Consider the following 23,854-nt stretch of genomic DNA (forward strand, 5'->3'; position numbering starts at 1 on the left):
CCTTTATCATTTTTTATTTTGTCTATCTGATTCTTTGTTCTCTTTTTTTATTAGTCTAGCTGGTGGTCTATATAGTTTGTTAATGTATTCAGAAAAACCAGCTCTTGGATTATAGTTGATTTTTTTGGAGGTTTTTTTGTTTATCTAGCTCCTTCAATTATTCTCTGATCTTAGTTATTTCTTGTCTTCTGCTAGCTTTTGAATTAGTTTTCTCTTGTCTCTCTAGCTCTTTTAATTGTGATGTAAGGGTGTCAATTTGAGATGTTTCTAGCTTTCTAATGTGGGCATTTCGTACTATAAATTTCCCTCCTAATGCTACTTTAATTGTGTCCCAGACATTGTGACACATTGTGTCTTTGTTTTCACTGGTTTCAAAGAACTTCTTGATTTCTACCTTAATTTCATTATTTACTCAGGAATCATTGCGGAGCAGGTTGTTCAATTTCCATGAAATTGTGTGGTTTAGAGTGAGTTCTTTAATCCTGAATTCTAATTTGATTGCACCGTGGTCTTAGAGACTGTTTGTTATGATTTCTGTTCTTTTGCATTTGGTTAAGAGTGTTTTATTTCCAATTATGTGGTCGATTTTAGAATAAGTGCTATGTGGTGCTGAGAAGAAGGTCTATTCTGTTTATTTGGGGTAGAGAGTTCTGTAGATGTCTACTCAGTCCACTTGATCCAGAGCTGAGTTCAAGTCCTGAATATCTTTGTTAATTTTCTGTCTTTTTGATCTAACACTAAAGTGGGGTGTTAACGTCTCCCACTATTATTGTCTGGAAGTCTAAGTCTCTTTGTAGGTCTCTAAGAACTTTTTTTATGAATCTGTGTGCTCCTGTATTGGGTGCATATGTATTCAGACTAGTTAGCTCTTCTCGTTGAATTGTTCCCTTTATCATTATGTAATATTCTTCTTTGTCTTTTTTGATCTTTTTTGGTTTAAAGTCAGTTCTGTCAGAGACTAGGATTGCAACCCCTGCTTTTTTTTTTCTTTTTATTTGTTTGGTAAATTTTCCTTTATCTCTTTATTTTGAGCCTGTGTTGTCTTTGCACATAGGATGGGCCTCCTGAATACAGCATACCAATGAGTCTTGACTCCTTATTTGCCAGCCTGTGTCATTTAATTGGGACATTTAGCCCAATTACCTTTTCTTTTTTTTTCTTTTTTTTTGAGACAGGGTCTCACTCTGTCACCCAGGCTGGAGTGAGTGTCATGATCTCAGCTCACTGCAACCTCCACCTCCTGGGTTCAAGTGATTCTCCTGCCTCAGCCTCCCCAGTAGCTGGACTATAGGCACCTGCTATAGTACCCAGATGCTTTTTGTATTTTTAGTTGAGACAGAGTTTCACCATGTTGGCCAGAATGGTCTCAAACTCCTGATTGCAGGTGATTCACCTGTCTTGGCCTCCCAAAGTGCTGTGCTGAGATTACAGGTATGAGCCACTGTGCCCAGTCTCATTTACATTTAAGGTGAGTATTGTTATGTGTGGAGTTTGATCCTGTTTTCATGATGCTGTTTGGTTGTTTTGCACACTAGTTGATGCAGTTTCTTCAAGTATCATTGGTCTTTATATTTTGGTGTGTTTTTGCAGTGGCTGGTACCGGCTTTTCCTTTCTGGTTTTTCCTTTCCATATTTAGTGCTTCTTTCAGGAGCTCTTCCAGGGAAGGCATACTGGTAATGAAATCCCTCCTCATTTGCTTGTCTGGAAAGGGTTTTATTTATCCTTTGCTTATGAAGCTTCGTTTGGCTGGATATAAAATTCTGGGCTGAAAACTCTTTTCTTTAAGAATGTTGAATACTGGTCCCTAATCTCTTTTGGTTTGTAGAGTTTCTGCTGAGAGGTCTGCTGTTAGTCTGTTGGGCTTTGCTTTATAGGAGACCTTCTCTCTGGCTGCCCTTAACAGTTTTTCCTTCATTTCGACCATGGAGAATCTGATGATTATGTGTCATGGGGTTGACCTTCTCGTGAAGTATCTTAATGGTATTCTCTATATTTCCTGAATTTGCATGTTGGCAAAGTTGGGGAAGTTCTTCTGGATTTTTCCAGAGATAATATCCTGGGAGGTCTTCCTGGATCATATACTGAAGGGTGTTTTCCAGCTTGTTACCATTTTCCCTGTCTCCTTCTGGTACTCCAATCAGTTGTAGGTTTGGTCATTTTATGAGGTTCCATATTTCTTGGAGGCTTTGTTCATTCCTTTTCATTGTTTTTTTTTTTTTTCCTATTCTTGTCTGCATGTCTTATTCAATAAGGTGGTCTTCAAACTCTGATATCCTTTCTTCTGCTTGGTCGATTTGGCTGTTAATATTTGTGTATGCTTCACAAAATTCTTGTGTTTGTTTTTCAGCTCCATCAGGTCATTTATTTTCCTCTCTAAACTGGTTATTCTAGTTAGCAATTCCTCTAACCTTTTATCAAGGTTCTTAGCTTCTTTGCATTGGGTTAGAACATGCTTCTTTAGTTCATCATATTTTTTTTATTACCCATCTTTTGAAGCCTACTTCTGTCAATTCTTCCATGTGATCCTCCATCCGGTTCTGTGCCCTTGATGGGGAGACACTGCAATAATTTGGAGGAGAAGAGGCACTCTGGCCTTTTGAGTTTTCAATCAATTTTTGATTGATTCTTGTCTCCATGAGTTTGTCTAGTTTTGGTCTTCGAGGCTGCTGACTCTTGGAAGGGGTTTTTATGGAGGCCTTTTTGTTTTGTTTTGCTGTTGTTGTTTATGCTGTTTTTGTCACTTTCTGCTTGTTTTTCTTTCAATAGTCAGGCCCCTCTTCTGTAGTGCTGCTGCAGTTTGCTGGGGATTCACTTCAGGCCTTACCTGATTTTCTCCTGTGCCTGAAGATGTCATTCTAGGAGGCTGGAGAGCAGTAAAGATGGGTGCCTGCTCCTTCTTCTGGGATCTCTGACCTTGAGGGGCACCAACCTGATGCCAATAGGATTGCTCCTATATAGGCTGTCTGACAACCCCTATTGGAATGCCACCCAGTTGGGTGGCACAGGGAACAGGACTCGTTTAATGAAGCCCTTTGTCCCTTGGTGGAATGACTGTGTTTTGCTGGGGGAAAATCCACTTGTCTGGGCTGTCTGGATTCTTCAGAACTACCAGGAGGACCAGCTAAGTTTGCTGGTGCACAGGGACTGCAGCCACCCCTCCCCCAGGGGCTCAGGCCCAGGGATATCCAAATTCTGTCCCTGAGCCTCTGGCTGGAGTTATTGGAGATCTTGCAGGAAAGCCCCACCTACTGAGAAAGGATGGGTTAGGGTTAGACCTGAAGAGGCACTCTGGCTGCTGACTGCCATAGCCAGTGTGTTGGGCTGTGGGGACAAGTCTTGGGACCAAGCCGTCCAGCCTCCTTGGCTACAGCAGGGGGAAAGCATAGCCTGGAGCTATAGAAATGGGTGCCACCCTTCTCCTACCCAGGGAGCTTAGCATATGAGGCAGTTGTGAGTCCCAGTGCTGGCTGCTGCCCCTCCCCCAAGGAGCTCAAATTGGTTACACAGCAGGTAGCAGCAGTCAGTGCTGGTCACCCCTCCCCCAGGGAGTTCAGTAGGCTTCAGTGGATTCCAGCTGAAAAACTGTAAGAATCCATACTTTCCATTCCAGGGTTGGGACACTAGGCCCTGGTGGCATGGGTTTGCGAGTGGAGTCTTCCAATCCATGGTTTGCACAGTTCCATGGAAAAACACAGTTTCCCCAGTTGAGTAGCGTTCTCGCTCACTGCTTCCCTTGACTGGGGAGAGGGGGTTCTCCTTCCCCATGTGGCTCTCACGTGGGATGCCACTCCACTTACGTCATAAAATTCTGAATTCCTTCTCTATCTCTGTGATAGAATTCTGAATTCCTTCAAAGAAATACTGAATTTCTTTGAGTTTCCTCAACACAGTTATTTCTAATTCTCTGTCCGAATAGTCACATATCTCTTTTTCTCCAAAGTTTGTCCCTGGTGCCTTATTTAGCTTGTTTGTTGAGGTCATGTTTTCCTGGATGGTGTTGATGCTTGTAGATGTTCATTGGCATCAAGTCAGAAGACTTAGGTATTTACTGTAGTCTTCGTGGTCTGGGCTAATCGAACCCATCCTTTTTAGAAAGGTTTTCCCTGTAATCAAAAGGACTTGGGTATTGTGATCCAAGATCCAGCATCTGCATTAGGGGGCACCTCGAGCCCAGTAACATTGTGGTTCTTGTAGATTCATAGAGATTTTACCTCGGCAGTCTTGGATAACATCCAGAAGTATTCTCTGGATTACCAGGTAGAGACTCTAGTTTTCTTCTCTTACTTTCTCCCAAACAAACAGTCTCTCTTTCTCTCTGTGCTGAGCTGCCTGGAACTGGGAGTGGGATGACACAAGCACCCCTGTGGCCACTACCACTGGGACTGCTTAGTGGGTCAGACTTAAAGCTAACACAGCACTGGGTTATACGTAAGGATGTAACCTCTCCCTGGCTACTGCTTATGTTTGCTCAGGTGGCAAAGCTAGTTAGGGTTGAGTTCTTGTCTTCAGGTCAGTGAGTTACCCTAGGTGCCAGGTGGGTCCAAAGATGCCATCCAGGAGCCAGGAATTGGAGTTGAAAACCTTGGAAATCTACTTGGTGTTCTCTTGTACTGCTGTCGAGCTGGCACTCAAACAGCAAGACACAGTCCTTCCCATTATTTTCATTCTTCCCCATTCTTCACAGAGGCAAAGGGACCTGACCCTGTGGCCACTACCACCACAGGCCCACAGGGAGTACTGCCAGCATCTATCAATAGTCACTTAAGGCGCAAGGGCTCTTCAGGAAGCTTGTGGTGAATGGTACCAGGCTGGGACTCCCTCTTCAGAGTGGTGGGCTCCCCTCTGGCCCAGCATGGGTCCAGAAATGCCATTGAGGAACCAAGGCCTGGAATCAGTATTCTTAAGAGCCCACCTTGTACTCTACCCCATTGTGGCTGAGCTGGTACCATTTACTCAGCTAGTATCATTTACGCAAGCCAAAGTCCCTTTACTTTTTCCTCTGCTTTTCTCAAGGAGATGGAGCCTCTCACCATAGCCACCACAGCTGGGAATATGCTGTTTCTCACGTGAAGCCGGCATGGTTTAGAGTCTCACCCAAGGCTCACAGAGTACTACCTGGGTATCACTGCTGGTTATTCAGTTTCCAAGAGCTCTTTAGTCAATAAATGATGGGACCTTCAAGGCAGTGGGTTCACTTCTGGCCTAGGGTATATCTAGAAACATCTGGGAGCTAGGACCTCATGACTCTGACCAGTGCCCCATCCTAGAGGCTGAGCTGGTACACAAAATGCAAGACGAAGCCCTCTCTTCTTTTCAAGAGGAAGGACGGAGTTTCTTTGGAAGCTATGAGCTTTGCAGCCTGCAATTGGGAGAGGAGTGGTGTGAGTATCCCTTAGCTGCATGCAGCCTGCAGTTGGGTGAGGGGTGGTATAAGCATTCCTTTAGCTGCCCTGGCTGATGTTCAGTAGGTCATGTGCTCCCCTAGTCCACTGGCTCTGAGCACAGCTTAGCACTAGGACTCACCTGAAAGTTGCAGTCCTTGTGGCCTAGACTTTCTTTCAAGTTTATTTAGGCCCCCAGTGCATTTCAGCCCACAGTGGTAAGAGTTTCAAGAACTTAAGTTCTAACCGTTGGGATGGGCCATTTCCCTCTGGCTAGGGCCAGTCCAAATGCTTTATTTGTGGACAGGCATCGGCTATATACAGTTGGGTTCTGCTTTCTTCTGTGAGAAGGTAGCACTGAGTTCAATGCAAAGTCGTACAATTGCTGCGTTCTCTCTACTCAAGTGCACAGATTTTCCATGCCATGCAGCTGCTGCCAGGGGTTTGGGAAGGGGTAACATCAGCAATTCAAGATGGTCTTTCCTGCCCTTTTCAGTGCCTCTTTCAGCAATATGAAATTAAAATCAGGTACTATGTGATGACTTACTTGATTTTTGGTTTTCATGAAGCTACTTTTTTTGTGTAAATACTTGCTAAATTTGATGTTCCTACATGAGGAACAATTAGTGCAACCTTCTATTCCACCATCTTGCTTCACCTCTCTTCTTCATTTTTAAATGAGGGAGTCTCTGGACACAGAATTCTTAGTTGACTGTCATTTTCTTTTAACACATTGAAGATCTTATCCCACTGTCTTCTGGCCCCCACTGTTTCTTATAAGAAGTCAGCTATTGTTGAGGATCCCTGTACATGGTAAGTTGTTTTTCTCTTGCTGCCTTCAGGATTCTCTCTTTGTGTTTGACTTTGTTCCATTTGACTAGAATATGTCTAGGTGGGAATCTCTCTGAGTTTATTCTACTTGGAGTTCATTGAGCTTCTTGGATTTATAGACACATGTATCTTTATCAATTTAGAGTTTTTAGTCACAGATTTTCATTCTGTCCCGTTCTCTTTTTCCTCTTTTTCTTGGGCTTCTGTTATGCATATGTGGTATACTAGATGGTTTTTTTGAAGATCTTTGAGGCTCTGCTTCTCTTCTTTTCATTCTCTTTTCTTTCTTCTCCTCAGACTGAATGATTTCAGTTGACCTATCTTTAAATTTGTTAATTATTTCTTCTGCCTGCTCAAATCAGCTGTTTAAATATTATAATAAATTTTTCATTTCAGTTATTGTACTTCTCAGCTGCAGAATTTTTATTTGGTTCCTGTTAATACTTTTTATCTTGTTATTCCTCTCATTTATTTGTTGACACATTCTCCTGACTCCCGTTAGCTTTTTACTCATGGTTCCTTTACCTCTTTGGACACATTAATAGTAGCTAATTTAATGTCCTTTTCTACTAAATCCAAAATGGTCCCCTCATGGATATTTTCATTTAGTTGCTTTTTTCAATGTACCTGTGGCAGTTTCCTGTTTTTTTTTTTCATAAGTGTCATAATTTTTTGTTGAAAACTGGACATTTTAGAAAATATATTTTAACAACTCTGGTATCAGATTCTTCCACCTCGTAAGGTTTCTCATTATTGCCATTTTGGCTGTAGTTTTTCTTGTTGTTGCTTATTTCTGTATGATTTTTCTGTATTAATTCTATGGGTCCTGATAATATAGGAGTTATAAAGATATTATTTTTAGGCAGTTAGAAAGGGTAAAATAATTCTCAGTAGAATTTTCCTTTAATAAAAAACAGCCCCAAACCATTTCTTCTGTAACAGGAAGCAGCCTGAAGAGTAAGGCATAGATATGTAAACTAGGATATTTTATATATAAATTCTGGCAGCTTTACCTGGAAACCAGGTATATTCAGTATGGCATCTCTTGCCCTCTTTTCCTTGTCACCATGTGTGCCGATGTCATGGCAACCTCCAGGTAAAACCACGTGTACAGGTAACATGGCGACCTGGCAGTTAGAAGCCACATTTGCATAATAAAAGTTTAGAGTGGGAGGGCCAGTCTTTTCACAGGCTATATAAATGGCAAACTTGGTAAAACTGATCCCCTAATCCCTACGTAAATCAATCACCCCCTCCTTAAACCTCTGTACAAAATTGATTGCATTCCACTGCAAACCACAGACCCTCTCTTGGTAGATCTGCTTTCTCAGCATGAGGAAGGCTTTTCTCTCTCTCTCTTTTTTTTGTCTATTAAACTTTCCCCTTTAAAAACTACTCCTCATGTGTGTCTGTGTCATGAATTCTCTCTCCATCAAGACAAAGACCCTGGGTATATACCCCAGACAAAGAAGCCATTTCACTGATTCCTTGTAATATTGTAGTGTATGGCCACAATTCTTTGCTGCTTTTTTTTTTTTAAGTTATCATTTTTGTTTTTAAGCCCTGGCTTTCTAGTGATCATTCTTGGATTAGTATAATTTAGTGGCTAACTGATAATTGTTTAGATTTTCTAAAATGTTTGACAGTAATCTTTGATCCTTTGCCAAAGGCTCTTCAGCCTCCAGGCACTTTAAGACTGTTTATTCCCTGTTTGGACAGGACCTTAAGGTCAGTCAGAGATAAGTGACTGATGTCATCTTTGCCAGATTTTTCCTTGGCATTTGCACAATCTTAGATTTTAGTAATATGTTGAAGCTTTTCAGAATTCCCTATTGTAATCTAGTTCTCAAGAATTTTCTTTTAAATTCCTAGTCAGGCTCTTCTTTGCCCCAACTAACATAATAGCCTTAGACAGTTGTAATGTTGCCAGCAGCTTGCTATTGTTTTGGTAATTGCCTGAGAGTATCCCCACCTCCTCGACCTGCTGAGCTGAGTTCTGAGGAGAATCAGAGTGAGGTAGTCCCCATACTCTGAGAATTGAGATTTTTCTGGGAGATGCATGTTAAGACAAAACATTGACTGTGTTCTGGGGATGGTTCTTTTAATGGAATTCCAAAAGCAGTCAAGCTGTATTTTGGCCTCTGCCCATAAGCTGGAAAGGGTGGAGTCATGGGACCCAAGTTTAAGATGTCACAGACAGCCCTGATATTGTTTGGTTGTGTCCCCAACCAAATCTCTTCTTGAATTCCCATTTGTTGTGGGAGGGACCTGGTAGGAGGCAATTGAATCATGGGGGCAGGTAGTTCCTGTGCTGTTTTCATGATACTGAATAAATCTCATGAGATCTAATGATTTTAAAAAGGGAAGTTTCCCTGCACAAGCTCTTTTTGCCTGCTGCCATCCATTTAAGATGTGACTTGCTCTTCCTTGCCTTCTCCATGATTGTGAGGCTTCCCCAGACATGTGGAACCATAAGTCCATTAAACCCTTTTTTTTTTCTATGTAAATTACCCAGTCTCAGATATGTCTTTATCAGCAGTATGAAAATGGACCAATACAGTAAATTGATAATAGGAGTGGGGTGCTACTGAAAAGATATTGGAAAATGTGGAAGTGACTTTGGAATTGGGTAACAGGCAGAGGTTGAAAGAGTTTGGAGGGCTCAGAAGAAGACAGAAAAATGTGGGAAAGTTTGGAATCTTTTAGAGAATCATTGAATGACTTTAACCAAAATGCTGATAATGATATGGACACTGAAATCTAGGCTAAGGTGGTCTCAGATAGAGATGAGGAACTTGTTGCGAACTGAAGCAAAGGTGACTTTTGTTATGTTTTAGCAAAGAGGCTGGTGTCATTTTGCCCTGTCCTAGGGATCTGTGGAACTTTAAACTTGAGAGAGATTATTTAGGCAGGAGAAATTTCTAAGCAGCAAAGCATTCAAGAGATGACTTGGATTCTGTTAAAGTCATTCAATTTTAAAAGAGAAACAGGGCATAAAGTTTGAAAAATTTGCAGCCTTATAATGTGATAGAAAAGAAAATCCCAATTTCTGAGGAGAAATTCAAGCTAGCTGCAGAAATCTGCATAAGTAATGAGGAACTAAATGTTAATTGCCAAGACAATAGGAAAAATGCCTCCAGGGCATATGAGAGACCTTTGCAGCTGTTCCTCCCATTATAGGCCCAGAGGCCTAAGAGGAAAAAATGGTTCCGTGGGCTGGGTCCAGGGTTCCAGTGCTGTGTACAGCCTAGGAACTTGGAGGTCTGTATTGCAGCTGCTCTAGCAATTGCTGAAAGGCATGAATGTAGAGCTCAGGCCATGACTTCAGAGGGTGCAAGCACCTTGGCAGCTTCCATGTGGTGTTGAGCCTGCAAATGCACAGAAGTAAAGAATTAGGGTTTGGAAACCTCCATCTAGATTTCAGAGGATATATGGAAACCTCCATCTAGATTTCAGACATATATGTATGTCCAGGAAGAATTTTACTGCAGGGGTGGGGCCCTCATGGAGAACCTCTGCTAGGACAGTGCAGAAAGGAAATGTGGGGTCAGAACCCCCACACAGAGTCCCTTCTGGGACACTGCCTAGTGGAGCTGTGAGAAGAGGGCAACCATCCTCCAGACCTTAGAATGGTAGATCCACAAACAGTTTGCACTGTACACCTGGAAAAGCCACAGACATTCAATGCCCGCTTGTGAAAGCAGGTGGGAAGGAGGCTATACCCTGCAAAGCCACAAAGGCAGAGTTGCCCAAGACCATGCAAACCCATCTCTTGCATCAGTGTGACCCAGACGTGAGACATGGAGTCAAACTAGATCATTTTGGAGCTTTAATATCTGACTGCCCTGCTGGATTTTGGACTTGCATGGGGCCTATAGCCCCTTTGTTTTGGCCAATTTCTCTCATTTGGAATGGTTATATTTACCCAATTTCTGTACCCTCATTATATCCAGAAAGTAACTAACTTGCTTTTGATTTTACAGGCTTGTAGGTGGAAGGGACTTGCTTTGTCTCAGATGAGACTTTGGATTGTGGCTTTGGATTAGCGCTGAAATGAGTTGAGACTTTGGGGGACTGTTGGGAAGGTGTGATTGATTTTGAAATGTGTGGACATGAGATTTTGGAGGGACCAGGAGTGGAATTATGTGGTTTGGCTGTGTTCCCACCCAAATCTCATCTTGAATTTCCACATGTTGTGGGAGGGACCTGGTAAGTGATAATTGAATCATGGGTGTAAGGGTTATTGCTGAGTTTAAAATGAGGAAACTGAGACCAGCATAAGAAAATTAAATGCCAATTTATTTAACTCCTGGGCGAGGTTCCATGGTCCCGGGGAAAGGGGCCAGGGAAGTCGCACCAACTTCTTGGGGCATGGGGTTTTTATGGCTAGGAGGACCAAGCAACAGCTGGGTGCTCTGATTGACTCCAAGGGAGCAGGATTGAGATGGGGCAGGCCGCTATTGGTTGGCAGGTTGTTGGGCGGGTTTTCCAGTGGGAGAGCCAGCCAGCAGTCTTGCATCAGCTGGAGCCTTCCAGGGGAGCCATGCAGCAGAGCTAGGTTCCGAGTGCAGAGCCTGGTGCCAGGTGCAGAGGTGGGTGTGTCCAACCTCCCGGTGAGACAACCGGCCTTACAATGGGGCATGTCTTTCCTGTGCTGTTCTTGTGATAGGGAATAAGTCTCAGGAGATGTGATGGTTTTGAAAAGAGGAGTTTCCCTGCACAAGCTTTCTTTGCTTACTGCCATCCATGTAAGACGTGACTTGTTCCTCCTTGTCTTCCTTCATTATTGTGAGACTTCCCAAGTCACATGGAACTAAAAATTGATTAAACCCTTTTTCCTGTATAAATTACCCAGTTTCGGGTATGTCTTTGTCAGCACCATGAAAACATACTAATTCAACCCCCTCCCCCATCTTACCAAGATTCAGTAGTTTTTGTTTTTTTTTTAATAGATATTTTCCAGTTGTTTCTTGGCCTTCATGTGTAATCCCCTGAGGGGTTCTTCCCATTGCATAAACAAAGACCATGAAATTGTAGCAGAGAAAGAGTTTAATAGACATGGGGCTTGCTATATTATTTGGGAGATGAAGTTTGTACTTAAATCAGCTCATTCAAAGATCATAGGTTAGGACTTTTTTAAGGGCAATTTGGGGAAAGGGGTAGGGGTAGCCAGGTACCAGGTGCTTGCTGCTGATTGGTTGGGGCAGAGATGAAATCATGGGGGTTGAAGCTTTCCTCCTTCAGGCCAAATCACTTCTGGGTGGGGTCACAGGAGTGGGGTTATTGGTCCGAGTAGAGCCATCAGGTCCAGGTGGAGACACGGATATCAGATATGCAAAAAATTCTGGAAAGAATCTCAAAAGGCCAATCTACTATAGTGGTGTTATTTGCAGGAGTATTTGGTGAAGTTGTATATCTTATAAGCTCTAGAATAAATTCTGAATCTTAGCAGGACTCAGGCTCCTCTCCTCCCTTCAGCCTGATGGCCTCCTATTAGCTTTACAGAAACATTTTTGGACAAGGCCTATTATTATTTAAACTGTAGCCTAAATGTCCTCCAAAGTTAACATGGCCCGATAGCCCAGGAATAATTAAGGAAAGGCCAAATGGGGGTTGGCTTAACTTAGTTTACTGTTATAATTTTCTCACTGATGCAGCTTCTGCAAAGGTGGTTTTACATGTAGCGAGGCATTGACTCATGTGATTATTAAGTTTGAGTAATGCCATGATCTGCTGTTTGCAGGTTGGAGATCCAGGGCATGGTGGTATAATTCCGTCTGAATTCAAAAGCCTGAGAACCAGGGAGAACCAGTGGTGTAAATCCCAGTCCAAGAGCAAAAGACCAATATTTCAGCTCAAGGAAGCAGGCAGGAAAAAAAAGGGCAAATTTCTTCATCTTCTGCCTTTTTATTCTGTTTAGGATCTCAATGGATTGCATGATGTCCACTTACATTGGGAAGGCCAATTTACATTACTGAGTGTACCAATTCAAATGCTAATCTAATCTAGAAATGCCCTTCCAGACACACCCAGAAATAATGTTTCATCTGATCATCCTGTTTTGAAATCAAGTTGACACACAAAATTAACCATTACAGTTGTTTGGCCCATAGTTTTATTGTTTAGAGGTAAATTCACCAAGCTCCTCATTTTGCCATATCAGAAGTAGGACCTTAATTTTTATAATCTTAAGACTTAAAATGTTTTCCTAAGGCTTTCGTGATAGCAAATAAAGTTTTTCACCACTTTTATAAAGTTTTGAGGGAATCAGCAGACACCAAATGGTAAACCACTGATTTTTTTATCACCTAATTTTATAAGTTTATATAGATTGTACATTTATTAGTTAAGATTTCTCTATTTTTGGAAATATGGAATCATATCAAATTAAAAAGCTTCACAGCAAAGGAAACAACAAAGTGAAGAGACAGCTCAGAGAATGGGAGAAAATATTTGCAACTATTCATCTGACAAGGAATTAGTAACCAGCTTATATAAGGGACTCAAATAACTCTATAGGAAAAAATCTGATCATACAATTAAAAATAGGCAAAAGATCTCAATAGACATTTCTCAAAGAAGACATAAAAATGGCAAACAGGTATATGAAAAGATATTCAACATCACTGATCATCAGAGAAATGCAAATCAAAACAACAATGAGATATCTCACTTCGGCTAAAATGACATATATCCAAAGATGGGCAATTAACAAATCCTGCCAAGGATGTGAAGAAAAGGGAACCTTTGTACACTGTTGGTGGGACTGTAAATTAGTACAGCCACTATGGAGAAAGGTTTGGAGGTTCCTCAAAAAACTAAAAATAGAGCTACCTCATGATCTAGCAATTCCATTGCTAGGTATATATCCCAAAGCAAAGAAATAAATGTATCAAAGATATAGCTGTACTTTCAAGTTTATTGCAGCACTATTTATAATAGCCAATATTTGGAAGCAACCTGAGTGTTATGATTTGGATTTGTGTCCCCACCCAAATTTCATATAGAATTCTAAATCCCAGTGTTCAAGGAGGGGCCTGGTGGAGATGATTAAATCACGAGAATGGGCTTCCCCTTTACTGTTCTTGTGATAGTGAGTGAGATCTGGTTGTTTTAAAGTCTGTAGCATCTGCCTTTTTGCTCTCTCCCTTCTGCTCCAGCCATGTAGGACATGTCTGCTTCCCCTTTGCTGTCCATCATGATTGTAAGTTTCCTGAGGCCTACCCAGCCATGTAGCCTATGGAACTGTGAGCCAATTAAACCTCTTTAAAAATTGCCCAGTGTTAGGTAGTTCTTGATAGCAATTCAAGAATGAACTAATACAGAAAATTTGTACCTACGAGTGGGCATTGCTCTAAAGATAACTGAAAATGTGGAAGTGACTTTGAAACTGACTAACAGGCGAAGGTTGAAATATTTGGGAGGGCTCAGATAAAGATAGGAAGATGAGGGAAAGTTGGGAACTTCCTGGAGACATGTTAAAGTACTGTAACCAAAATGCTGATAGTGATAAGGACAAGGAAGTCCAGACTGAGGTTGTCTCAGAAGGAAATGAGGAATTTATTGGGAACTGTAGCAAAGGTCACTTTTGCTATGTGTTATCAAAGAGGTTGGAGGCATTGTGCCCTTGCTTTAGAGATCTGTGGACTTTGAACTTGAGAGTGATGATTTAGGGTATCTGGCACAAGAAACTTCTAAGTGGCAAAATGTTCAAAAGTGACCTAGCTACTTCTAGAGCCTATGCTTATATTTGTAAGCAAAGAAATGACCTAGAACTGGAACCTACATTTAAAAGGGAAGCAGAGAATAAAAGTTTGGAAAATTTGCAGCTTGGCCATGTGGTAAAAAGGAAAAGCCCATTTTCTGGGGAGGAGTTCAAGCTGGCTGCAGAAATTTACATAAGTAAGGAGGAGCCAAATGTTAATAGCCAAGACAATGAGGAAAATGCCTTGAAGGCATTCCAGAGACCTTTGCAGCAGCCCCTTCCATCACAGGCCTGGAGGCATAGGTTTCATGGGCCATGGGCCCGGACTAGGGCCCTACTGCTCTGCACAACATCAGGACATTGCTCTTTCCATCTTAGCTGTTCCAACTCCAGCTGTGGCTAAAAGGCCCCAGATATGTCTTAGATCACTGCTTCAAAGAATGCAAGCTGTAAGCCTTGGTGGTTTGTACATGGTGTTAAGCCTGTGGGTATGCAGAGGGTAAGAGTTGAGGCTTGAGAACCTTCACTTAGATTTCAGAACATGTGTGGAAATGCCTGGATGACTAGGCAGAAGTCTGCTGCAGGGGCAGAGCCCTCATGGAGAACCTCTACTAGGAAAGTACAGAGGGAAAATGTGGGGTTCGAGACCACACACAGAGTCCCCACTGGGGCTCTGCCTAGTGAAACTGTGAGAAGAAGGTCATCATCCTCCAGACCCCAGAATGGTAGATCCGTTGACAACTTGTACCATGTGCCTGGAAAAGCTGCAGGCATTCAATGCCAGCCTCTGAAAGCAGCCATGGGGGCTGTACTCTGCAGAGCCACAGGGAAGAGCTGCCCAAGGCCTTGGGAACCTACCTCTTGCATCAATGTGGCATGGATGGGAGACATAGAGTCAAAGGAGATTATTTTAGAGCTTTTAGATTTAATGACTGTCATTCTGGGTTTTGGACTTGCATGGGGCCTGTAGTCCCTTTGTTTTGGCCAATCTCCTCTTTTTGGAACAGGAGTTTTTATCCAATACCTATATCCTCATTGTACCTTGGAAATAACTAACTGGTTTTGACTTAGGCACTTGCCTTGTCTCAGATGAGACTATAGACCGTGGACTTCTGAGTTAATGCTGGGATAAGTTAAGAATTTGGGGGACTATTGGGAAGGAATAATTGTCTTTTAAAATAGGAGAAGGAAATGAGATTTGGGAGGGGCCAGGGGTAGAATGATATTGTTTGTATTTCTGTCCCCACCTAAATCTCATGTCAAATTATAATCCCCAGTGTTGGAGGAGGTACCTGGTGGGGTGTAACTAGATCATGAGGGTAGACTTCCCTCTTACTGTTCTCGTGGTAATGAGTGAGCTCTCATGAGATCTGTTTGTTTAAAAGTGTGTAGCACCTCCCCCTTTGCTCTCTTCCTTCTTCTCTAGCCATATAGGACATATCTGCTTCCCTTTCTCTTTCTGTCATCATTTTAAGTTTCCTGAGGCTTCCTCAGTCATGCTTTCTATATAGCCTGCAGAACTGTGAGCCAACTAAACCTCTTTTCTTTATAAATTACCCAGTCTCAGTCATTCTTCATAGCAATGTAAGAATGGACTAATACACTGAGTGTCCATTAACAGACAAATGGATAAAGAAAATGTGGGACATAGATACAATGGAGTACTATTCAGCCATATAAAGAATGAGGTCCTGTTATTTTTGACAACATGGATAGAACTATAGGTCATTATGTCAAGTGAAGTAAACCAGGCACAGAGAAGCAAATTTCTAAATTATTTGTGGAAGCTAGAAATGAAAACAATTGAACTTATGGACACAGAGGGTAGAAACATGGTTACCAGAGGCTGGAAAGGGTAGTGGGAAGTTTGGGGGGAAATGGGGATGGTTAATGGGCACAAAAAATAGAAAGAGTGAATAAGATCTACTATTTGATACCACAACTGGGTGACTATAGTCAATAATAATTATATCTTTAAAAGTGACTTAAAAAGTATAACTGGATTGTTTGAAATACAAACAACAAATGCTTGAGGTGATGGATATTCCATTTACCCTGATGTGATTATTATACATTGTATGCCTGTATCAAAATATCTCATATATTCCATAAATAAATCAAGAAGATGCAGGGAATTATGGCAGACATCCCTCTTAACCTGGAAACTCAAATGTATGATCCCTTGGCTCTCTATATATTTTGCATTAGATATGTTGGTAATACAACAAATAAATATGAGCCAATTTTTTGCCTCTCTGTAGAAAGAGATCCAGAAAGCTTGTTGGTTGGGGTTCAAGGGGAGAATAAAACAGAAAAGAAGTATAGTTTAAGTTTTGGAGTGGGAAAGGGCAAAAAGGGACCTCAGCAAAAGTGAGAGAGAATTTAGATCTTTTGTGGTGGTAGGCCAAAGGAATCTGGATTGAGAAAGACCTGGATATGGGCATTGGGAGCGCTCATCCAGACTGAGGAAAGAAACCAGCAAATGTCATCTTGCAAGCTGAAGGACTTCAAGTATTTGTGGTTTCCTAATCTGAAAGAGCTTGTAACTTGTTAAACTTCTCACCATTGATATCAGTGGAGGTTTTAAAATTACTAACAAAAATTGGATGAGTGTGTTACCGTTCTGATAACTTGCTGTAATTGATGCAGGTGACCTACTGCAAGGAGTAATATAGGAGATAAAGTCAAGGGCTCTGGATGATGATAGCCATGATGGAAAAGTAGTATCCATCCTATTGCCCTGATCCATCTTGATACCACTGCGGGTAATCCCATACAGGTTTAGATTGGAGTAGCTTTAGTTAATCCATTCTTCTATTAAAGTTTCTGTGTGATTAGTTGGTCTGATGAAATGGTTTCTATTCTAATATTTTGTTATGGCTCCAAATCCTGTACCCAAGAAGGTTTTCCTAAAAGAAACTATTTAAAAAAGTTTTTTAAATATGAAATTTATATAATGTTGTCATGACATAAAGTCTCTCTTACCCTGTTCTCACCTTTCTCAGGCAAGAATAATAAATGCCTCTGGTGGTACTTTTGCTCTGGTGGAACTGCTTTTCTAGAACTGGTGAGTGACTTGACACTGGAAAAGTTTTATTACTATTAGTAGTTGTTATCTCTTATGGCCTGGCTGAGTGAAAATTTTTTTTGTGATACTAACCTCTATTCACATTCTCCTACTACTAAAAAAAAAAATCTTCCATTTCTGAATCCTGGGAAAAATAATTTTTTTCTTTCAAAAAGTATTTATTGAGCACTTGCTGTGTGTCAGGCAGTGTGGATTCAATAGGAAATAAGACAGAATTCTTAACCTTGAGAATTCATATGCTGGAGGGTGTGTCTGATAAGAAAATAAGCAATGCAATTATAACACACTGTGTTAAGAGCTATTACGGGAGAAGTATAAACAGCTATTGATGCCTGTAGAAGGAGCACATAACCTAAAGCTGAAGGGTAAGGAGAAGTGACATAAATAATGTAAAATATATAGTCAGTTTGTTGTTATAAGGCCTTTGGAGTGCTGGAGTTCAGTTGCAGCTACAACGTTTACTAGTTCTGTTTCCTTATACAAGTTTCATAACCTGTTAAAGCTTCAGTTTTCTTATATTTAAAATAGGGACAATTATAGCACTCACCTCATTGCCTAGCTATGAAAATAGATGAGTTAATACATAGAAATTGCTTACCACAGTGCTTTTGTAAATAATAAAAAATGGAAGCTCATCATTATTATGCTGAGAGCTGAAGGGTTATTAAGATTTAAGAGTGAATGGGAGTGATCAGTGTCAGGAGAAGTATATGCCATGCAAAGAGAAGAGCATATTACATGCTTGGAGGCAGAACAGATTATGGGGAGTTTGAATAACTAGAAGAAATTCAACATGCTGTAATATTGAGTGTGAAGGAGCTGAGTAAAAATAGATGAAGCAGGAGAGGTAGATGGGGGACGCATAGAGATGTTTGGCTTTTATTCTAAGAGTATGCAGAGTCATCAAATTATTTATTGCAGGGTACTGACACAATTAGACTTGCATTTTAGATCACGCTGGTTGTAATTCAGAAAAATGGATTGAAGGAAGAGATTGGAAATGGGGCTTTTAAGATGACCTTATTATAGGAATTTCTATTGTTCTCTTTCTTTTCTTCTTCTTCTTCTTTTTTTTGAGACGAAATCTCACTCTGTCACCAGGCTGGAGTGCAGTGGCACAATCTCAGCTCACTGCAACCTCTGCCTCTTTGGTTCAAGCAATTCTCCTGCTTTGGTCTCTCAAGTAGCTGGGGCTATTGGCACGCTTCACAATGCCCAGGTAATTTTTGTATTTTTAGTAGAGGTGGGGTTTCACCATGTTGGCCAGGATGGTCTTGATCTCTTGACCTCAGGATCTGCCCACCTCAGCCTCCCAGTGTGCTGGGATTACAGGCATGAGCCACTGCGCCTGGTCAGAAATTTCTGTTTTCGAAATGGCTAAGTAAAGATGGTACTGTCCTCCTATTCTTTCAGAAATCAACCCAAGGTAAGAAGAACAAAAAACAGAAATGTAAACTTCCATCGTTTTTAAAAAACCAGATGAAACCTATAAACCTTAATCACAATATATGAGGGCTCATTACCAAGAGCAGTTATGGGTGAAGAGGAGTATAGGCAGACACAGTGAGGTACTGCTTGCGTCCGTATGCCTCAAGCAAAACTGGGAAAATACCCAACAATTCCTTATTTGGAATAATGGGAAGGTGGTAGTGGAAGCCTCTCTAGCCCACTCAAGTCAATACCAGTAAGAAGCAGGACTGGTAGGAATGAGGGAAATATCACACTAATAGACCATATCTGAGTTTTACATTTTATTTTATTTGTGGTACAGGGTGGAGGAAAGACACTATGCTTTGGGTACAGCGCTATAGAAACTGGTCTTTGATGACTTTGGAGAAGTTAAAAAAAACCAAACAAACAAGAATGTTGACACAGGGTTATATTAACTAGAAAGTCACTGTTAACTGGGAAGAATTTCTGCTAATCCAGAAATTCTTGGGTTAGCAGAAAGGAAGGTCTTACCTCCTTCCTCTTATAAACCTCTTGCCAATAGTGATCATAAGAAAAACTCATCACATTCAAACATGAGCAGTAATCAAAGAGGAATTAACACAGGATCTATATAAGTATATAAAAAAAATAAAGAATGAAAGAAACAGTAGACACCAAAACAAGTAGGGAAAGAAAAGCTCTTATCAGAAAAGAAAGTTGTCATAGATCACATAAAAATTTTGGCCAAGCATGAATTAAAATATAAAACAAAACAACAAACCTTAATTATGTACTCCTCTGTAAATATGAACTCAAAGAACTCCAAGGGCTCAGAGAAGACATACTAAGACCACAGAGGGACTTGAAAAGTGAGCTCAGGGAAGAAATGGAGAATCAGAAAAACCATTATAGGAATGAAGGTCTCATTGGAAGAAGCCCAGAGAAAACTAGATATAACTTAAAACACTTTGGAGATGCAGAAGATGGAATGAAGAAAAGCCAAAAAAAAAAAAAAAAAAAAAAAAAGGAAGAAAAAAAAAAAAAAAAGAAACAGAATCCACAAAAAATTTAGAAGTATTAGGGACAAAAATAATTGATAGGAAAGATAGGAAGACCGATATAAAACAATGAGTATAGATTCCATGGACTAAATGTAATACTTAAATATATAATTCAAAAATATTTTTTAGAAACAAAAAGTGTCTTGGATATATGTATGGAAATGGTATCCTAGGAAAACTTGACATGAAATTGTTAACATTTATGTTATATTCAAGCAAAATTAGTATTCCTCCATGATTAAGACTCTTGTATGCAATGAGGCAAAAAATCCTAATTGCATGTAAGAAAACAAATTCAGACTGGCTCAGACTTCTCCACAGCAACAATCAATGCTAGAAAACAGTGAAATAATGCTTAAAATTCCTCAAGGAGAGAAAGTGTGGACTCCAGAAATGCATTTCCAGATAAATTATCCTTCTAGTAAAAAGGTAGCAGACATCTTCGACTATGCAAAAACCTAGAGAATAGAACTTTCATGAATTTTTATAGCAGATGGAAAACCTCAACAACCACAGGTAAACAGAGAAATTATGGCAAAAAGAGTGGCAGTGATGTACCAGTATGATTAAATGTGGGATTAAGGTGAAAATAAACATGCGGATTACAGTTAGAAGGGAATTTATTTTATAAATTCTGACAAAGTGGAAATAATACAACAAACAAAAGATGGGAAGGGGGAGAAAAAATGGGAGGTAGTGTAAACACTTTTTATAATTAGAAGCTAAAATTATTTAAAATATAAATGAAGTAATTGAAGGTAAATATATTTAAAACTTTAAAGACAAGTACTAAGATAAATCTTACAATTCACTAACATTAGGTACTGGAGTAAGAAGGAAGTGAAAATGAAATGGAAATAGACTAATTTATTTAATCGTTGTTGATACTATGGAGTCAATAGATACCATCCAATGAAATAGAGAATTAAATATGTTTTACACTTAGGTTAGCCCACAGACATATTTGCAAATGTGAGAAATAAGGTATATGAAAGGTTGTTTATTGCAACATCATTTGTAAAAGCCAAGGATTGTGAATCAGCTAAGTGCCCATTAATTGGAACCAGTGAAATAAATTATGGCATATCCATTCAATACAGCTCAGGGGTGGGGGGGGGATACATTTTATTGTATACCTTTTGGTAATTTAACATTTTTTTGTGCCATGTATGTATATGTTTTACTTTTAAAAATAACTTTTATTTAAAAAAAATTTAATTTGTAAAAAGAGGCTATTTAAATCATTTGTATTAGACATGACGATAGCCCGTGTTAGACAAATGGCAGTGGCATGGAAAGAAGTGGATGGATTGGAAGTATTATCAGTTGGATTTGGTGTTAGAATGAGAGTAAGGAAGAGAAAGGAGTCAAAGACAACATCTATGTTTCTTCTAGCTTGGGTAACGGGATAGATAGAGGTGGCATTCCACAAGATAGGATATACTGATTCTCCATGAATCTGTCCTCAAGATTTATCTCTCATCTCCCTCTATAGAATTCTATCTAATCCCATTCCATTACTTTAGATATTACATATTTGTGAACAGTTTCCATATCTTTCATAAACTCTAGACTACCCGGTTATCGGACGCTCCCTGGATATAACTTATAGCACGTATCCTTAACTAATGACAAGACCCAAGATCATAAACTTTAGGTCTAAAATGGACCTTAGAAACTCCTCATGGTCCAGCCCTTTTATTTTACCAATGAAAACCTTAAGACACAGAGGCATTATGTGACTTTTGGATTTTTGTTGTAAATTTAAATAAGTTGGAGTATGAAATCACATATTTTTGATCTCCCTACTCTTTATTTAAATAATAAACTAAAACATTTCTAAGCAGTGAATACTATAACAATTTTGTCCTTTAACCATGTGTGGCAAGTAGGCAATGTATGGGAATTAATGAGAAATTGTCTTCATCTCTGTGATCTCTGCCACACTGGCTTCAAAATCTTTCTAGCTGCCTCAACTTAAAGCCTCAGAGACTTCCTTATTCTCTTATTCTAAGGACCTTCTCATGTCCAACACTCCACATCAATCCACTGTTGAGTGACTTTGGTTCTCTTTCTCAAACATCTTATATCTGTGTCTTTTTCTCTATTGCCATTATTACAGCTGTGGTTTACATTTTTCTCTCTGGTTGATATCAGTGGCCTTCAAATTGATCTCCTTGAATTTAGGCTTTATCTTTTTCCATTTATCTTCTAAACGACAGTAGTTTCTCTTTATCCATACTTTACTTTTCTGCAGTTTCAGTTACCCACAATTGCAGTCTAAAATTGTTAAATGGAAAATTCCAGAAATAATTTATGTTTTAAGTTGCACGAAGCTCTGAGTAGCATAATGAAATCTCATGTCATCCCACTCTCTCTTACCCAGGATGTGAATCATTCCTTTGTCCAGCGTATCCTCACTGTACACTCTGCCTACCCATTAGTTTCTTAGTAGGTGTCTCAGTTATCAGACTGAGAAAATGCAGTGTACGGTGGGTTCAGTACTACCCAGAGTTTCACGCATCTACTGTGGCTCTTATCACCAGTGGATGAGAAGGGACTAATATATAGCAAAATATTTCTTTCTAAAACCATGGATCTTTTTGTGACCTCTTGTAAAATTTTCAATGACTTTTCAAAGCAGATAGATCAAAGTCCAGATTTCCTGATGGCATTTTGAGGCCCTCCATGAGTTTGAACTAGCCCTTATTTCTGATTTGATTTCTGAATACACTTGCCACTGCAGCCATATCTGACTAGTCATCTTTTCCAAAATCCAAGCTGTACTTTTCCGCTCATGTGTAGTAGTTCACCTTTTCCCATCTATTTGAAATAACTTATTTTTGTTGACAATTTAAGTATCCTTAAAGAGCTTGTTCATCTACCATCTACTTTAGGAAGCATTTTTAGAGCAAGCTTTCTTTCCCTGTGTTCCCATGTCTCTGAATTTGTATCACCAATAGAATCATATTCTCACAGTTTGCTTTCCATTTTACTTAGTGGTATTGTGTCCACGTCCCTTCCATCATGCAGAGATGAGGTATTTTTCATTTTGGTATACTACACTAACCTTCCTTTTCCCAATTTTTGCGCCTTCTCAGGGCTCAGAAAATTTTCTGGATTGAATTGAGAACTCTTTGTGATTCCTCTGCGGAACTTCTGTGATCTGAAATTGGATTAAAATCTGAGGTTAGACACCAGAGGGATTATCCACAAACATTTAAGTAACAGTGGAACAAAAGTACCCTTACGATTTGTTGTATTTCTAAATGTTACTCTGCACCTGTGACTTTTTCCCCCCAATTTTCATATCCTATTTATTTTGCAATTTGTTACAACTGGGGCAAATTTAAAAAAGCGAAACATTATACTTAATTTGATTTCCCAAAGGGACTAGATTATGAATGCAAAGAATTTATTACCTGAGCTAATAATGCAAGTTTTGAAACTTTTTTTTTGAAAACATATAAGATAGAGTAGAAAAATTTTGATTTTTTAAAAGGTACTCCAGCCAATTGAGAATAACACCTTTGTGTGCTTCACATTTTCTTCCACTAGAGAGCAGCAAAGATTCATAATCGAATCAGGCAATAGCTGAAAACGCTTTGGGATTACTTTTGAAATATAGTTTCCAATGCTAAATTGCACAGAATGCCTTTTCCATTAATTTGAAAAATGTGTTTTATGGACTTTCTGGCTAACTGGAAATTAAGCCCTGTAAAGGCTTTTAAGTTTAGTAAAGCAAATTGTGCTATATGGCAGAACATTTTTCTTACCTTAGTTTTTGGCTTCATTTTTCATTTCATTTATTCATACAGCAAACATGTGTTAATCTCTATTGTGCTAGGCCCTGTGCTGTTCTTGAGGGCACAAAACTGAATAAGACATAATCCCTGCTGCAGAGAACCCTGTTTGATGAAAAAAATTGTTTTAGTATTTCTATACTAAATACGATGGAGTAGTAGTCACACTCTAAGAAATAAGAATTAGTATTCCCATTTTATAAGTGAGAAGCAGAGGCACAAAAAAGATTTAGTACCCTGCCACACATCACACGACATATAAATGATGGAGTCAGCATTTGAACTAAGGCAATTTTAATCCACCTGCATGCGTCATCACTGTGCTGTACTGTTTCCCACGATAACTGTGTTCTCAAAAAGAAAACCAAGCTTGCTAGGTGTGGTGACTCACACCTTTAATCCCAGCACTTTGGGAGGCTGAGGTGTGAGCCCAGGAGTTGGAGGCCAGCTTGGGCAACATGGCAAAACCCTGTATCTCTAAAAAAAAAAAAAAAAATAGCCGAATGTGGTGGCACGTCTGTGGTCCTAGCTACTACTTGGGAGGCTGAGGCGG

General features: G+C 39.9%; 1 long non-coding RNA gene across 1 annotated transcript; it reads right to left on the reverse strand.

The window, feature by feature from the left end:
* Positions 1–20,478: 20,478 nt before the first annotated feature.
* Positions 20,479–23,483, reverse strand: LOC116565436. Its single transcript, XR_004275440.1, has 2 exons — positions 23,275–23,483; positions 20,479–22,664 (listed from the first exon to the last, which is right to left on the reverse strand). It is a non-coding gene; the product is annotated as an uncharacterized LOC116565436 (long non-coding RNA).
* Between the last annotated feature and the right edge of the window lie 371 nt (positions 23,484–23,854).

The sequence above is a fragment of the Sapajus apella genome, unplaced genomic scaffold (genome assembly GCF_009761245.1).
Source record: "Sapajus apella isolate SASKATOON/1434 unplaced genomic scaffold, GSC_monkey_1.0 scaffold40, whole genome shotgun sequence".
Classification (NCBI taxonomy): Eukaryota; Metazoa; Chordata; class Mammalia; order Primates; family Cebidae; genus Sapajus; species Sapajus apella.